The sequence below is a fragment of the Aedes aegypti genome, chromosome 3 (genome assembly GCF_002204515.2).
Source record: "Aedes aegypti strain LVP_AGWG chromosome 3, AaegL5.0 Primary Assembly, whole genome shotgun sequence".
Lineage (NCBI taxonomy): Eukaryota > Metazoa > Arthropoda > Insecta > Diptera > Culicidae > Aedes > Aedes aegypti.
Window position 1 is genome coordinate 68,440,194 of NC_035109.1, and position 17,959 is coordinate 68,458,152.

General features: G+C 39.4%; 1 protein-coding gene across 4 annotated transcripts in view; it reads left to right on the forward strand.

Annotated features, from left to right (window-relative positions):
- LOC5567515 (putative sodium-dependent multivitamin transporter) overlaps positions 1-17,959 on the forward strand; it is a 40,370-nt gene continuing 22,411 nt past the window's right edge. The window contains exons 1-2 of one of the 4 annotated variants that reach the window (XM_021855016.1): positions 1-500; positions 582-789. The gene's annotated coding sequence lies outside the window, so the exon portion shown is untranslated. Of the gene's footprint in view, positions 790-17,959 lie in introns of all 4 variants that reach the window. The other 3 variants (XM_021855015.1, XM_021855014.1, XM_021855017.1) reach the window with 3 other exon arrangements.

The following is a 17,959-nucleotide window of genomic DNA, read 5'->3' on the forward strand; positions in this document are numbered from 1 at the left end:
TGTCAAAAATCAGTCGCAGGCGCGCTCTCGTCGCAATCGGACGTGTTCTCCCTCCTAGGGTTGCCGCGTGATTTTCATATCACCATCACTGAAAGTCCAGGGTGTGTGTGCACTTTTTCTGTTTATCCTAATTTAACTGCTAGCTAAATTATTACACCGGCTGTGCTACATTGTTGCAAATCTGTGAGCTTTAAATTTACGTTCCCGTGTCACCATCGTTCACGACTGTACGAGCTAGGCGACGGTCGAAAGCCAGTGGTTGAAATTAAGTGAATTTTAATGATGCGACGAGTGTGTGAAAGTGCCAAAACGTAAAAGGGGAAATCATCGAAAATTATGTTCACGGGTTCGCTCAAAGTCAGTCAACGACGTTTGAAATGATAGTAAAAATGCAATGAGCAGGAAGGCGCTTAAAAAATAAAAAAATCAAATGGAAATCAAATCGCTGAACTTAACCTCAATTTTTTCCACTAGTAGTGACCACAACAAAACAACATACAGTATGATCTAATGTAGAGCGTGTAGTTACTTTTGTATGTTTTGTTCACTGTGTTTATCTTGCGGTTTATCGATGCCTGTAGGTTTTCGGCAGCCTGCCAATCGTCATTAGTGGTAATTGCTGGCGTTCGCAATTTCGTCACTGCTACTCAATTCCCGTCAGCCAGGGAATAGAGGTCAAAGTCGAAGTTTAAACTACCCAGCCATTGGAAAAGGGAGCACAGCTATTTCCTTACCGTCCCTTCGTTACATAATTTGTAATTGATTCAAACGGGAAACTACTGTAACGTGGTAAGTGGAATCAATCAGCATATTCTAATCAAGCTTTTGTTTATTGATTTTCTTACTGTACATGTGACGTCATTGATTTCGCACGCATTTGTGTTGTAAAACGCAAGGTCGAGTAAATAAGAATGAATGGTACGTTCTAGGTGAGAGTACTCGAGAGAGTGAAATCTATCACGAGAAAGAGAGTGATTAAGTATTTTGAGTGCACCGAATGGCTCAATAAACGAACGATGAATGATTGATTGATTCGACCGGTCACGAGTGAAAAAAACCAAAACATCCAGGAGCACACGAGACGTGTGTAATTTCAAGGTCGTGCACACTAAAATATGAATGTACTAAGCCTGTAGGTGATAACAGTGGGAGGCGTAGAAGGTATAACGCTAAAGGTTTTCGGGATCCCGGACAGTAATGAATAACGAAAGAAGAACAAAATATTTTAAGAGATCTCCTAAACTTAGACTTTGAGGTTTATTGTCGATAGTCAATTTAATACATTTTGCAGTGTCGATTGTCCAATTTATTTGCAAAAAAAAAAACAATGTCAAAGCGATACATAAACTATGATGTATAGAAATCTAAAGGATTCGCATCTTACTGAAATGGAAATGTTGAAATTGGAGGTTTTGAAAACTGTATTGAAGGAGAATATACACAAACTCATAGTTGTAAGAAACATAAAATGTAGTCAAAGGGAAAAAAATGGGTCCAAGAAGCAAGAGATGTCGCATACAAGAAAGCTAGTGTAATTTGGTATGAAGCTGATTGGTAAAGATACAAAGATTTGAGGAATGAATATGCATATTCTATTGGAACAGCATAAGCAGAACGAGTGGCGCAGGAAGTGGATAGGACAGGTAGGACATGTACTACGCACAAAAACACCTGGGTAGGACAGTCAAAGGATCATATTTCGGAGTACTTATTCACCAATCCTCCTATCACTTCTCTCGAGCATGGCCTACTCTAAGTCATTATTTAAAAACAATATCAAAACCTAATAGATAAAAATGGGAACAAGTCAGTTTCAATAATCCTCAGTGAAATTTTCTTCATAATGTACAAAAATCCGTGAATTGTGTTTGAAGATTTGTTATTCGAAAAACTGTTGATCTCCGCCAGGAACATCTTATTCTACCATCCTCATCTGTTTCCTTATATTTCCATCGTCTTCGATTCCTAAGGCGTATCGCAACACTGTTCATGTTCTTTTGATATTGATATTTAAATAATATTTAAGTAATCAACAGTATACTTGGCTACATGCTGACATATCTTTTTTATAATATTAAAAAGTGAAACTTACTTTTTGTATTCACCATCAATATTATATTACCAACCAAACATTTCCTTCAATCAGTCTATGATTCTTTCTTGAGCGTTCGTATATTATTATTTTCTTGAATGTTATGATATTCCTTTCAATTTAAGTCATTTCAGGCTTCATTCAACTTCAGGGACTAAAGAAAAATAATTTAAAGGTATGAATATGATGTTGAAAGGAAAAGTAGATGTGGTTGTAGTTCCATTACCATAGGATCACAAGGTTTTTTTTTCTAAAAATTGCAAATGTGAGAGTTTTATTCATTTCGCAGAATACTGGACTTTTAAATGAACCAAGACAAGCCACCTACAATTGGACTTTTCTATTGCAATATGAAACCTTTTTTTCCAATTAGTTATCTTATTTTCAAGAAATTTGTGTCAATTTGAGAACCGAGCGTAGAACGTTCAATTATTGGAATGCAAAATTCAGTATCGCCGTTCGGCTGTTAAGCTAGGTATGCTGTTCAGCTCAAGAAAAGTAAAAATTTCTTGAAAATTCATTATGACAAATATTGTTCCAGGAATTAATATAGAACAATTTAATGAGTTTCGTTTTTTTAATTAAATAAGATCGAAGTAGCTTTAATTAATCCAGTACGTAGCAACTATAAACAAAGTATTTTCTTTATACATGCTGTCAAACAAAAAGTGTCTAACAAGTTTTGATAACATTCAAACAACAAGTTTAAACGACACACAATCCACACAATTAACACATTGTCAGTTGGCTCCTCATTCAACCCCGCGATGTTTTTTTAGTTGAATTTTAAGGCTAAGTAGCCCGTCATTCGTTTTGGCAACAATGATGACTTTTCAGCTTGCATTTCAAAGTAATAAAACTCAGTCTTGATAGTTTATATTGATTTGAAAAAGTATCACTCTACGCGCTAACATGCATAAAGTATGCTGATACTTTTTCAGCTGTGTCAGTGCCAAACCAACTGATTTTCTTTGATTCGAATCCGTGAAATGAATTAGCAACAATCATCAACGACGCGTACAAATTTCAATGACGGCCTACTTCGCCTTAATCGGGTTCCGGTATTTCGAACTGTAACGATTTTCTCTTCATATTGTATTGACATTATCTTATCATAATCCTTGCACTTCAGTCCAACCAATCAAAACTGAAGATTCACTTGGTTTGATCTGTTGAAACATTCAAACCGGCATAAACATAAACTCAATCATAGCTTAATCCTTCATCTCCATAAAACCGTCCTCTTGATTGTTCTTCAAACTAGGATACATGTTCTCATAGTATTGTATACACGTTTATCATCGTTCTCTGCACTTTTCATTAACAATCGAGGAACACTCTTTTTTAATCTTCTTCGCCAATGTAGCAGAGTACAGAAACCAACAGTTTATTTCGGAGTATTTATTAACGATCCTTTATTATTCACCAATTCTCCTGTCACTTCTCTCGAGCATGACACAACACTACAGCGGGGATTCGCTGGTTGGAACACGACTGCCTTCCATCTAGCGAATCCGACCCTTTAGTTGGAACGACTGACAGTTGGTGAAAATGCTCCAGACTAACGCATCTGGAGCGCAAATCGTCACGAAACGCACATATACATACACATTTGTTCTGTATATGGAGACTTCAATGCGACGGTACTCAGACGTCATAGTCAGTTTGACATCTTCCCTTGACATTTGAGTGCTTTTTAGTTGGCATTCTTTCCAACCAGCGGACATCCAACCATCGAGTCATTCCATGTAGCGGACCCCCAACGAGCGAATCCCCACTGTATTGACCGATGCACGTGTTCACTATCTGACGTTTGAGCGGTGCCGTGTTATTTACGTGACCATGGCAACGAGTGAATTCGGCACCGCTCAAACGTCAAATTAGTGAACTCGTGCATCGGTCCATACTACATCCGGATGCTTCGAATCCCGAACACCGGCCTTAAATCCCCAAAAATTCATGTTTCCACCATTTTTATGCATTCTAGAGGAAAAATAGTCGAAATTTGATCCAAAACCAACGTGTAAAAGGCCAGTGTCAGGCTTTCGAAGCGTCCGGCAATTCAATGCAGCACGGTATGCCCGCAAAATATTTGATGGAGTTTCTGTGTGATGAAACATTTTCATGAAGCATCTTCAGTTTCTCCTGAAAACATTTATTATGGATCCGACAAAAATAAGGACAAACATTTTTTTTAAATATATTTTTTCTCAATCTCCAATCGCGACTAATATTTGAATAGTGCGCTGTGTTCATAAACATCGTAAGAATGCAGCGCCACACATGTCATTATGACAGTTATGTTGGGAACGAGTCATACGTCGTGTGTCCCACACGCGCGTTCCGATTTGGTGGGCGCGCGACATTACGATTAGCTGAGTCACTTCGGTGCAAAGATAAAAAAAATCTACACAAATTCACAAATTTTATGCTGTTCAACTATGTGTTATCTAGAAATAGATGAGGAAATTAGAACAACCTCACTAGTTGTGGAGACAAGCATTTTTTGTCAAATTTGTTCAAAAAATTGATTTATTATTTATATAAATATAAAGGTAAAAAGATTTCTCCTAAGACAAGACGTGACAGGTCAAAGTACAAAATTGCCTGTCAAAAAAGACCACTTCTCATTGATCGTACTGGCAAAGGACTACTTTCACTTCGTTGAGTTGAATTGCATCATGGCACGTTTTTGCTAGTCCGGCCGTTTTGAGTTTTTATCAAAAGTTTGAAAATTTTTCATGAAATCTTTTTCTTTTAAACCTATTTATTTCCGATTTTAAGTTCAAAGCAAGTGCTCCTACAATGCTGAAATAAATTAAAAAATATGTGATTGAGCCCAATATAATGAAAATTTTGTCAATTACCTATCTGTAAAAATAACGTCGGATTTGAATTTTAACTTGATATTTAAAAAAAATATAGCATCCTCTATTGCACTAAATGAATGAAGCGTGCAAGAAACAAGCAAATTATGAACCTTGAAATTTGCTTAAAAAGGATACTGGTAACACTGGCTTTTGTATCGTCAAGGTTACTGTCACGTCCTGTATTAAGATTTCTCTACTAACTCTCCCAGAAATTCTTCCAGCGTTTTTCCAAATCATGCTTAGCAGATTTTTTCCAGAATTTGCTCCAGGAGATCCTTAAGAACTCTTTCTTTAAAAAAAATCCAAAAAATTGCCTAGCAATCTTACGGAATTCTATCGAGAGATTTGATTGATTTTTTTTCGATTATCGTAGCGAGTTACCTTGGATTCTAGAACTTCCTCAAGAGTCCAGGAGTTATTTAAGAGATTCTTGTTCATTGAGGGTGATCGAAACTACCACAATTTTTGTCAGAGGTTACACAAGGATTTTCTATAGAAATACGTCACGAATTTTTTTCAGAAAAATTTCCTTGCCATTTCCCTGGAGACATTCCTGGATGAATTCCTAAAAATTTGAAGGTTTACTTGAGAAAATCTCAAAAAATACTGGAGGAATTTCTGTAGGATATGATTTCTAAGAAGTAATCTCTGAAGCAAATGTTGAAGGAAATCCCTAAGTATAAACCATATAAGACCATTTTAAATGAAATTTCTGGATAAGTTATTGATTTAATATTAGAAGAAGTTTTGACCGGAAATCTTAGAGGAATCGATTTTGAGGGGAATCGATGGACAACAAATTGGAGGAGTTAGAACTTTCTTGAAAAATAAATCCCGCAGAATATTTGAAGGAATTCAGATGATTTCTAAAATAATCTTTGGATAAATTCCATTTCTGTGGTTCTCCTTGAAAAAAATCAGCTTGCTCGAGGTATCCTTAACAAAATTCTTGGAAAATTCGTGAGGAAAGTCCTTTAAAAATAATCATTAAATGAACTTTCTTAGAAATTTTTGGAGTCATATCTGAACATTTGGACAAATGCCTAAAAAAATTTCTGCAGAAATTCATAGAGAGATCTTAGAGAAATGTCTGCTTAGCTTAGCTTAGCTTAGCTTAGACTGACTACACATATCAATGGTTGCTATTCCGTGATTGACCGAAGTCAGTGAAAATGCACAAAGAATCAACTAGAAGTTCGGCTGGGATTGGCCATAATCTTCTTCAGTGTGCATAATTCAGTGCCTCTATTTATACAGGGTCAATAACGGCGCCGGCCACGTCCTTGCAGTCAGGTGGGATTGGGGGAAGGAATGTTAGTGTGTAACCTTTGCTTTTTGGAGACCGTGTTTGCCTCTGCATCTCCACAAAGGTTACTGGGAGGGATGTTTGTTAATGGGGAGGATCGTTGGGTCATAGGATTCACTTTGATAAGCGATTAGACCATGATAAACAATGATTTGTGAGATATATACATGCTTATACGTAAATATAATATTTTCATTTGATATGAACAATTTCTATGTAGAGGAAAATTATGCCGACACTTGAGGTGACGAACCATTCAAAGTTTGTTGAACAAATACCTAAATGTAACATTCCTACAGATGTCAGGACGAAAGCATGTGTTATTATATTTTACTCATTTGAAAAGAAACAAAAAACTCGATTGGTTGGGACATCATAGAACACTCTTATTCTTATGCCGACACTTACAGTGGCGAACCATCCAAAATTTGTTGAATAAAGTGAACCTTTCGCAAGTCTACACTTGTAGTGTCGAACCATTCAAAGTTTTTTTAATTACAAAAATAAAGGTATATAAGAGGTGTTCTGAAAAAAAATGTTAAACATAAATAAATCATGAATCAGAGTTTGTGTCGACACTCACAGTGACGAACCATCCATAGTTTGTTGAAAAATCATATTTACATCCCACCATTGTAACGATTGAATGTGCAGTCATACATATTTTATAGATTAGAAATAGTAGCATGAAACGAGCTCACCAATTGATCCGTTATCCTTGACTGAGCAGCCACAATCCACTTTCGGCTTCACTCGTTTGCTCGGCTATAAAAAAGCACTCAGGAAAAAAAATAAGCGCGCGACCCAAAAAGAATAAAAAAAAACTGTTCGGGCTTTCTTGACGCACTGCCCAGGAGCAAGCGTCAAGGTCGAAGGATAAAACAGAACTCCTTAGAGAAATGTCTGCTTAGCTACTAAAAAGAATCATACTTTTATCTCCTGGCTCTTATTAAATTTCGTTTTGTTTTCTTAGTTCCTGTTTGGTCTCATTTCTGTCTCTTTTCGGATCCTTTTACGTTTTTTGTCTCTTTTTTCTGGCAAGAGGTCTCTAATGTTCTATTTTTAGGGCTCTGAATTGCTACCAGCTCTGTAAAGACGAAAAAAATGGAAATGGGAGAACACAGAAAACTGCGACACCTGCGGGATCAAAGAAGACATCGAACACATACTGTATTACTGTTCGAAGTATAACACGATAAGAGCCAAACACGCGATACTCACCACCAAAAAACCTCTAATTGAAATATTGAAGGAAGCAAAAGAACACGAATACAAATCAATTACGAGATTCCTAACGGAAGGAAAAATCAACATATAAGCAACACCACATCGAACAACATCTAGCAACACCGAGAAAAAAGCGACAAGACGACGGCGAGATGGATCTACAAAGGTCCGAGCCGTGTCCAAGTCAGTGATGCCACATACACAGATTTATCTTTAATAACACAGATTTTTTCCTGATCTTGCCTACAGATATCTGGGATCACAGATCACAGATTTTTTTGATAAAAAAGATTTTTAAGATTTTAGGATATTTCATAAATTGAGGACACTGTTTTGGAAGATATAAAGCAGAAATACCATGACTCAGTTAAGTTTTTCAGAAAAACTTTTTTGTAACTTTTAGAAACAATTATGCATTTTAACTTACTTTTGGTAGAATTAATTCAAATTAATAACGGTTGACATGTCAAATACATCTATAAAACGTTTGCGAAAGCTCTTTTTGGCCTTAAAAAGTCAATTTTAGATTTTTCAACAACACAGATTTTTACTAAGATTTTTGGAGGTTGACTTAAGATAAAAAAGATTTTTTCGGCTGAAAACACAGATGAGATTCGGAAAAAAAAAATGTGGCAACACTGGTCCAAGTCCAAATCGGACGACACAGCAAAAAAAAGACGAAGAAGGTTAGAAACTAAAGCGCGTCAGTGACAAAAGCCTAGTTTTGAAAAACACTATTATGAAGTAGATGAAAAAACCGAATTTAATACTATACCATTTAATTCCACTAGAGTTTGTATCCTATGACAGATACGCGTATTTCGACCTCAACTGTAAGGCCGTCTTCAGTGTCGTGTACTAGACTTGACTTAAGGTGATTATAAAACGAAGCCAAACTTGGAATTTTCAAGTGCACAAGACTGGAGAATCTGACAACATTTCGCGTTGAAAATCAATCAATTTATTTGCTTGCTGGTGGTGACCAATGGGATAAATTTTCAACGCGGAGCGTTATTCCGTTCTCAAGTCTTGTGCTCTTGAAAATTTGAGGTACGGCTTCAAAATCAGGACATGTCCTGCTAAATCAGGACAGATGGTAACCCTATCAACATCTCAAACAGTAGCAACCTAATGATGTGGAATAAAAGTCCCCATCATTCATCCTGCTGCTTATATGCAATATGTTCTGTTATGCTGCTTTATATATGAATAAGAAGCGCTTTGTCGTTTTTTATACAGCGCACATACAGCAAAACGCTATAAAATAACAACTTGTGGCGCAACTACGCAGTCTGTCGGATGTAAACATTGCGTTTGACGTTTCTCATACGTTTACAGCCTGATGGTATGAGCATGGTTGTTACATCTTATAACGGTCAAAGCGGTCTTTCGAGGCTAGATTCATGGAACACTTAGCGGAAAAAGGAAAAGCTCAGAAGACGATAGACAAGGGGATGATATACGATTTCAAATCTAAGGTGGCAGAACATGTCTTTTCAGAGGGTCATTCAATTACGACAGCCGATATAAAAACTTTGCGAAATGATTCTTCTTCTTGGAAATTGCATGTGGCGGAGAGTCTGGAAATTTTCAAACAGGTACCCACAACGTTACTCAACAGAGACCAAGGCAACGGCAAAACATGGCTTTTCAACTTGATACCTACTAATCGTTCCCGTGATGTACGTTTCAGCTGTTAAATTTAAAGTTTCAACAAAAGAAAAATGGGATGTACCTAATAGCTCATAAATTTTAAGATTCTTCCAAAAAAGATAACTTGACTAATTTCCTCAGCATTGGATCGACCAAAATTTTAATTCAAAGTGTCATCAGAAACATAATTTTATATTCTTTAATTCTTCGCTCACAAAATTTTGGCGGAGAAATCTGAAAAATATTCAAAATTAATGAAAGAGTCATTCAAGTCATCGTGCAAAAGTTTGGGTTCACCTGAGCCGCACGCAAATCATCTCTGTCAATATTTCTGCCATTTTTTAACCGAATTTCATAGTTTATAGCTTTTTTGAACGCAGATAATGGCGCGTACATGATTGATTTGAGATTTCATAGAATTTTCGTGTTTTAAGTAAGTTACAGTATGTCGTCGCACATAAATGTTATTGATATACTATAAGAAAATTTATCTAAAACACAGTCGAATTAACCCGTTACATTGAATACAAACTATATGCATATCAGTTTATTTTCGCAATGCTCGAAATGTTACGTTGTTCGGCTCAACTAATAAATGCTTGCAATACAATGTATCATTCAGAGCAGCGTAATCTCCGCCATAATTAATCAATAAAAATCTTTATCAGCTCATTTACAGAGCGAATTGTCTTATACTGTATGAGGCAAAAAATAAACGAAAAGTTTCAACGTTATGGTTTATGGTGACTATTTAATGTTAACACTATTTGCTGCACAACTATAAGATAATAATCGTGAATCGTGATCAGAACACAAAATGGTGGTTACAGTGTTTGCTAAATAATAAAACAAAAATAGTATTTCTCCACTTAGATCATTGACAAAATCAAAAAAAGGAGAACACGTTTTTGTCGTTACTTTCAACACATGCTACATGTACATTGGGTGTAAATCCAATAAAACCTTAGACACGGTTTACGACTTGCTTATAAACAATCCGTACAATCCACACAATTCTACATCTCATCCTTTCGTTATCGCTGGCGATCTTGTCTTCACGGAAGCGTCCGACCCACACGGGGACATTTCAGCTGCATCGAACCTCCAGTCACAATAAATAAGATCTTGTCGGAATTTGAACTAACAGTTTTGGTGCCATAAAGATCCCATCCCTTGACTGCGTGATTAATTGCGACATCTCTCGAAAATGTTGCAGTAATTTGGGGACCATATATCGGTGCTGATCTTTGGAGTGGTAGATAGTGAAGTGAACCTTGCTCCATCTTGATAGCGTGATCGTTGTCACCGTTGATGAGAATTAATTGCCAGTTTGGTTGTCAATTGTTGTCCCACGATTGGAGTTAGTCGCGTGTGGTTGTAGTGTTAGCAAGCGGAAGAAGCACGGGCTAGCAGATTGTTTTTTGTTTGAAGATTAAAGAAGTATGGTTTGTTTGTCAAGAACGGCTATGGCAATTTCTACATTTTCTCTATGATATTTGTTCCTGTATGAAGGACTTATAAGCGGTTTCTTCACCACCTCTTAGGCCTTAAACCTGGTTTAATCGTATGGGTAAACGTGGTTTAGGTGAAGAAATCGGCCCTTAAAGGATTATCAATCCACATATTTGCTGTCCATTCAATGGATAGAATAGAATCCACATAGAAACTTGATGTTCGATGACACTTGAATTAAATTGAAGTACCATCTCTGCTTTTTCGTTAAGCATTTCTCTCAAATCGTGTTCGTCCATGCGATTTCGGTGAAAAAGTGCAAAGTGGATAATTGAACTGAAGTAATTTAACGAAATACAGTAGTTTTATTGCATTTTTGGTGTACAAGTGTACAAACCATTACAGCTTTCTCAAAAATACACTTGGAAATGAATCTATGTTGCAGGTAAGTTCGAATATCCGCCGTAGTGGAACATTTTAAGTTTGATACGACGAATAATAGCGCTTACGGCAAAATAGAACGAAACCCAAGTGATTGCAAAGTTCTACCAATTGCATCGGTATTTTGCCTCAAATTGGGTACGCGCACAACAGTTAGGTTAATTTTCGACGGTTTTAATTCGAAAATTTAAAATGAAAATCAGTTTATAATATATCTAGTGGAAATGGATCCAGAGAACCGTAGCGGTAAACGAGCAGCTATTGAGCAAGTTAAGGATCTTTTTTTCAGGTTGATGACTGTGATTTATTACGCTTGCTACTGTAACGTGAATTTCAGAACTTTTCCCAACTCTGTTCATCCCAGCCAACATTTTGGTTGGTATAACTTTTGTTATACATCATTCTATATGAACCAATTCAATCGTATAGAATGCATGAAAAGGCTATATACCTACCGAAGTGGAGGCTATATGCGTACTTGGCACGACTTTTTCAGACTTTCTGTGATCAGATTTACGATGCCACAAAATTTGGATGAAAATAAAAAAAAAGTTTTCAGTGATTCTCGAACGCCCTTTGGAATCAGGACTCGGACACCTTATCACTGTCCCACTAAGGGTTACACATCGGAAGGGTGATTATTTGCCAATATTAATACATGTTTCATGTACAGCGACACATACTTTGTTGTTCTTTGAGGCCCATCGTCAGTTACAAAGTTTGGGTGGCAATTTTTGCTAAGTTATTGCGATTTCATACGATGCTTTCTGGATTGATATATGATCTGTCTGTTTATATAACATAACGCGATTCTATGTTGCACTATTCACGACATGTTTGGACAGAATGTCGTTAATGAATCGTATTGGGGATTTATATACAACTTGTATTAACATTGATAACGCTTTGTCTGGCATCTTGCGCGATTCTGATTTTGGACGCATGAATATGTGATTTTAGATGCACATTTGTTGCCACATCACTCGGAGAGATGGCATCCCTGCCATCGAATGCAGTAGTGTGTGACTAAAGGATTTGACTGATGTCAAAATAGATTACTTGCAATTTTGAAGTGCTTTGCGACAGAAGTTACCCCATTGAATTTATTGGATTTATGTAGAATTTATTATTATTTCAATTTCCCTTTATTACCGAATTACTAGAAGTAAGGCTACGTTAGTGCTATCAAAGGAACTAAATACTCGCTGAGCGTATTGAATTTGTGGATCGCGGTAGATACGGGATTATTATTGGCAGAATTTAGTTGCGAACGGGCTATTGAACAACAGTAACGCAAGATCATGCATGTATGGTCTCACTGAATTGTAGGTTAAACTACTATGGATTAAAATTACCATGAACTAATTTGTTAATCTTTTTTCTAGTTTGAAGCATAAAATAAACGGCTATCAATATCAGTGGAAGATACAGTTCGTTTTTGTTCTCGTTTGCAACAATTCTTCAAAAATTCAAGAGATGGATGATTCGCCAAACGGTACTCCAGATCCCAACTATACGGTAAGCTGTGTCGCTTGCGATCGTCCACCCACCGCGGACAATTTTGTCTGCTGTGACCGTTGTGCGGATTGGTGGCATATGTCCTGCGCTGGTGTGACTGACTCGATTGAGAATAAGGATTGGTTGTGCAGTAAATGTCTACCAGCTCCATCGATCTCCATCACATCGACATCTTCAACTCGTCGAGCCAGACTACAGCTTGAGCTTCAGCGGCTAACAGAACAGCGCGAACTCGAAAAATTGGCTCTAAACGTAGAACTGGAGAAAAGGTTCTTAGAACGAAAATATGCGATGTTGGAAAAATCACTTCAGGACGAAGAAGTTGATCACCGTAGTAATCGTAGCCGCAGTAGTAAAACGGATGCTGAAAAACGGAAAAAAGATATCCTGGATTGGGTGGAACAACAATCGAATGAAGGAGTCGGAAAGCACCCTGGCCGGAGTCCTTCCGTGAAGTCTGTAGTTTCTAACATTGAGAAAAGGAACCAGAAACCGTCCTACGCGATGATCAACCAAGAAGACGGTGCTGTAGGAGGTGAAGTTCCCATAGGCAATCGATTAGTTCCACCACCAATTTTGATACCACCAGGATCAGGAAAACTAACAGCACAATATCAAAGTAAAGAAGATGTCAACCTGTTGCAGTTGCATAAGGACCGAGCTTCAAGCTACACGCTAGATGAGATCACAGCACTGCAGGACCATTTGGCGAAATGCAAGCTGCAATTGTTAGAGTCTACAACGCAAACACAACGTAAACTGGATGCCTCTGATGTCTCAAAAGGAGTCTTATCTAAAGCCTATTCGAACCAGCGACATCATCCCAAAAAGGATTCGTTTCTCGAAACTAGATCGAGTAAATTGCCGGAAATACACCGTGTCGACGCGTTTGAAGAACCAGAAGCACTCCAAAATGCCGTTAGGCTGTTTCCGGATTCCCGCGCGCTTATGAAGAAGCGAAATGTCCCAATTGGACAACAGTTGAATCGTTCACATGAGCAGCAGCAGAAGTATGAACCGGAACCAAGACCGCTGAGCCCTCTTCAGCGTGTCCGAAAGGAAGCAAGCCATCAGATGCACGATGTGGGACGTACAAATGAGCGGATCTTTGCAACTGTCAACGAAGGCAATCAACCATTTCATAAGCACCGCTTTGAAGAGAGAGTACCAGCGATGCTTCAGCCGAGCGACGAAAATATCATCGAGCCGGTGTCAAACTTCATTCCACCCATAAATCAAACTATCTTTGGACCCACTAATCAGCAGCTAGCAGCAAGGCAAGCTTTACCGCGAGATCTGCCTACATTCTCAGGGAATCCAGCCGATTGGCCCGTCTTTATAAGCCAGTACGAATACACAACCGATGCTTGCGGGTACAGTGACGGGGAAAATATGATCCGATTACAGCGTTGCCTCAAGGGACCTGCTTGGGAATCTGTTCGTAGCCGGTTGATGTTGCCGGCTTCAGTTCCGCTTGTAATCCAGGCGTTAAGAATGCGGTACGGTCGTTCTGAACTTTTAATAGATTCGTTGATTGCGAGGGTGAGATCGGCTCCAACACCAAAAGTGGATCGACTAGAAACTCTGATCGAGTTCGGTACCATGGTACAAGCCCTTTGTGATCACATTATCGCTGCGCACCTGAATGACCATTTAGCAAATCCAACTTTGCTGAAGGACTTAGTGGAAAAGCTTCCAGCTGAGTACAGGATGAGATGGGCTGGATATCGTAAACATCACTTGGTGGTAAATCTCAAAACATTCAGTGACTTCATGGAAGAGATTGTGAACGATGCGTATAGTGTATCAAGTGTAACAAATACATTTGAAAGACCCATCAAAACTGATCGCACAAAGCAGAAAGATCGGATATTTGTTCACTCTGAATCGAAAAAACCGGATTGTTCAATTTGCAACAGAGACGGACACCGCGTGAAGGATTGTAAGACTTTCCTTGCACTACCGATCGACGATCGCTGGAAGAAGGTGCAGAGTCTTCAACTGTGTCGTATCTGCTTGACTAACCATGGACGCAGGGCTTGTCGTATCACTAAACGGTGTGAAACCGATGGATGTGGATTTCGCCACAATCCACTGCTACATTCGCCTAAACAGAACACTAGGCCTCCTACAGATGCCCACGTGTCGTGTCACTTCAACAGAGGGACTCTTCCTTCTTTATTTTTCCGAATCATTCCGATCACCTTACGGAACGGTACGAAAACAATCGATACGTTCGCTTTCTTGGACGAAGGATCGTCTGTTACGATGATTGAAAGCAGTCTAGCTAAGGAACTGAACATTTCTGGATACACGAAACCACTGTGCCTGAAGTGGACAGGCGATATGTGCAGAGAGGAACGAGATTCACGACTCATATCAGTGCTTATCTCAGGCGTAGATAGTTCAAAACAATATCGTATGAATGATGTGCAGACTACTCAGACGTTAGGTCTGCCTAGCCAAAGTCTTCCAATCGAAGAATTGGTCAGAATATATAGGCACCTTGGTGGAATTCCCATTCGAGGATATCGTAACGCAATCCCGAAATTGCTCATTGGCGTTGACAACCTGCGATTATCACTACCCTTGAAGTCTCGCGAAGGTGTAAATGGCGCACCAGTTGCTGTTAAAACACGCCTAGGCTGGTGTGTATATGGAGGTCGTCGGCGTATAGAACAAGCAGAATTTAGCTACCACATCTGTGAATGTGGTGGAGAAGAAGGCTTTGGATCGGCCATGAGGAAATACTTTTCATTCGAGGAAGCAGGTGTAATGCCACGAACAACAATAATGTCGGACGAAGATAAGCGAGCACAGTGCATACTGGAAGAAACAACTAAAAGAGTGGGAGGCCGGTTCGAGTGTGGGTTACTGTGGAAGTACGACAATGTGGAGCTTCCAGATAGTTACCCGATGGCCGTCAAACGATTACATTGCTTGGAGCGCAGAATGGCCAAAGATCCAATTCTGAAACAGAACATTTCCCAACAAATCGACGAATATCAGCTTAAAGGTTATGCTCGTCGAGTGCCGCTTAACCAATTAACAGATTTGGATCCTCGTCGTACCTGGTACCTTCCTTTAGGGGCCGTTACAAACCCAAACAAACCGGGGAAGGTGCGATTAATTTGGGATGCATCCGCAAAAGTAGATGGCATCTGCCTGAATTCACTGTTACTCAAAGGGCCCGATCTAGTAACTCCTCTGTGTTTCGTTATGTTCCGATTCCGACAGCATTCGGTGGCGATTAGCGCGGACTTGAAGGAGATGTTCCATCAAGTCCGTATAAGAGAAGAAGATCGTCCAGCTCAAAGTTTTCTATTCCGCTCGGATCCCGAGAATGAACCACAGATATTCCATATGAATGTCGCTACATTTGGAGCAACCTGTTCACCAGCCATCGCACAACACGTTAAGAACGCAAACGCGAAGGAATTCGAGGAAAAACACCCACGAGCCGTAGAAGGGATAGTGTTCAACCACTATGTTGACGACTATCTCGACAGTTTTGCCACTGACGAGGAAGCGAAACAAGTTACAACGGAAGTCAGAGAGATTCACAGATGCGGTGGATTTGAACTTCGCAACTGGTGTTCAAATAAAGATGGAGTCCTTCAACATCTAGGACAAATGGTTCAAAACCCAGTAAAGCAGCTGCGTTTCGACGATCAAGAACAATCAGAACGAGTCCTGGGAATGCGTTGGGCAACGGACACAGACGAATTTTGCTTCTCCGCCAAGATGCGAAACGAAACTGCTGCCATAATATCAGGCGACCAAAAACCTACGAAACGTCAGATACTCAAATGCATAATGTCCTTGTTTGACCCCCTTGGATTACTTGCGCCGTATTTAGTGTTTGGCAAGATCCTTATGCAGAACGTGTGGAGACAAGGTATCGGCTGGGATGAGGTAGTGGATGATAGACTCTTTGAGCAGTGGCAGCATTGGACCAAGATGATCGATCACATCAACTACATTCGTATTCCGAGGAGTTATTTTCGAAAAGCAGGAGCAAAGGGGTTCCAAAACATTCAGCTACATACCTTTGTCGATGCTGGTGGAGATGCTTGCGCTTGCGTTTCCTATTTCCGTATAGTCAACGAAGAAGGTACTGTAGAAATCGCATTAGTGTCTGCTAAAACTAAGGTTGTCCCACTGAAACCTATTACGATTCCTCGTTTAGAGCTCCAAGCTTGTGTGCTAGGAACACGACTTGCAAAATACATTGTCGAAGGACACTCAATCATCATCAAAAAGCGTATCTTCTGGAGCGACTCTAGTTCCGCTCTGAGTTGGATCAATGGAGATCCGCGAAAGTACAGTCCGTACGTATCATTTCGAGTAGCCGAGATTTTGGAATCAACCGATCGAGCTGAGTGGCGGTGGGTAGCATCTGAAGATAACCCGGCTGACGAGGCTACCAAATGGGGAGCTGGACCATGTTTCAAGTCAAACAGTATTTGGTATACAGGACCAGAATTTCTCTATCTACCTGAGTGCGAGTGGCCGAGACCGACTCCCTTTGTAACCAGCGAGGAGGAGCTGCGAGCATGTTATCTACATCGAGAACTACATATTCCTCAATGTATTGTAGACGTCAGTAGGTTCTCAAAGTGGACCCATTTGCAGCGTGTAATGGCGTACGTTCACAGGTTTATCAACAACTGCCGTTACAAATGCCGACATTCCGGTCCATTGATGAGATCTGAACTACAAAAGAGTGAAAATTCAATTTTCCGGATGGTTCAATGGCAGTCTTTTCCTGAAGAAATGGTAACACTATCTACGAACCATTTCCTTCCACTAAATGAACAACGCCCTTTAGAGAAGACGAGTAAAATCTATAAGATGACACCACTGTTGGATGAAAATCAGATCCTCCGCGTAGATGGAAGAATCAGCTCAGCTCAATGTGCATCAGCCGACGTTAAATTTCCCATAATTCTCCCACGAACACATCGATTAACAGTACTTTTGATCGATGATCTGCATCGTCAACTCAAACATGGAAATAAGGAGACTTTGGTCAATGAAATCAGGCAGAAGTATTGTATACCTAAACTACGAGCGTTGGTCAATTCCGTAGTTTTCCGTTGCCTACACTGTAAAATTCGGAATGCTCGACCAATCGTTCCACAAATGGCATCATTGCCTAAAGCAAGACTATCACCATTCGTACGGCCGTTCAGCTTTGTGGGACTTGATTATTTTGGACCGTTTCTGGTGAAAGTAGGACGTAGTCAGGTTAAAAGATGGATTGCCCTTTTCACTTGTATGACCATCCGCGCGGTCCATCTTGAAGTTGCCCAAAGTATGTCGACGGAGTCTTGTGTAGCTTGCGTCCGTCGATTTGTGTGCCGCAGAGGTTTTCCAGTGGAAATTCACAGTGATAAT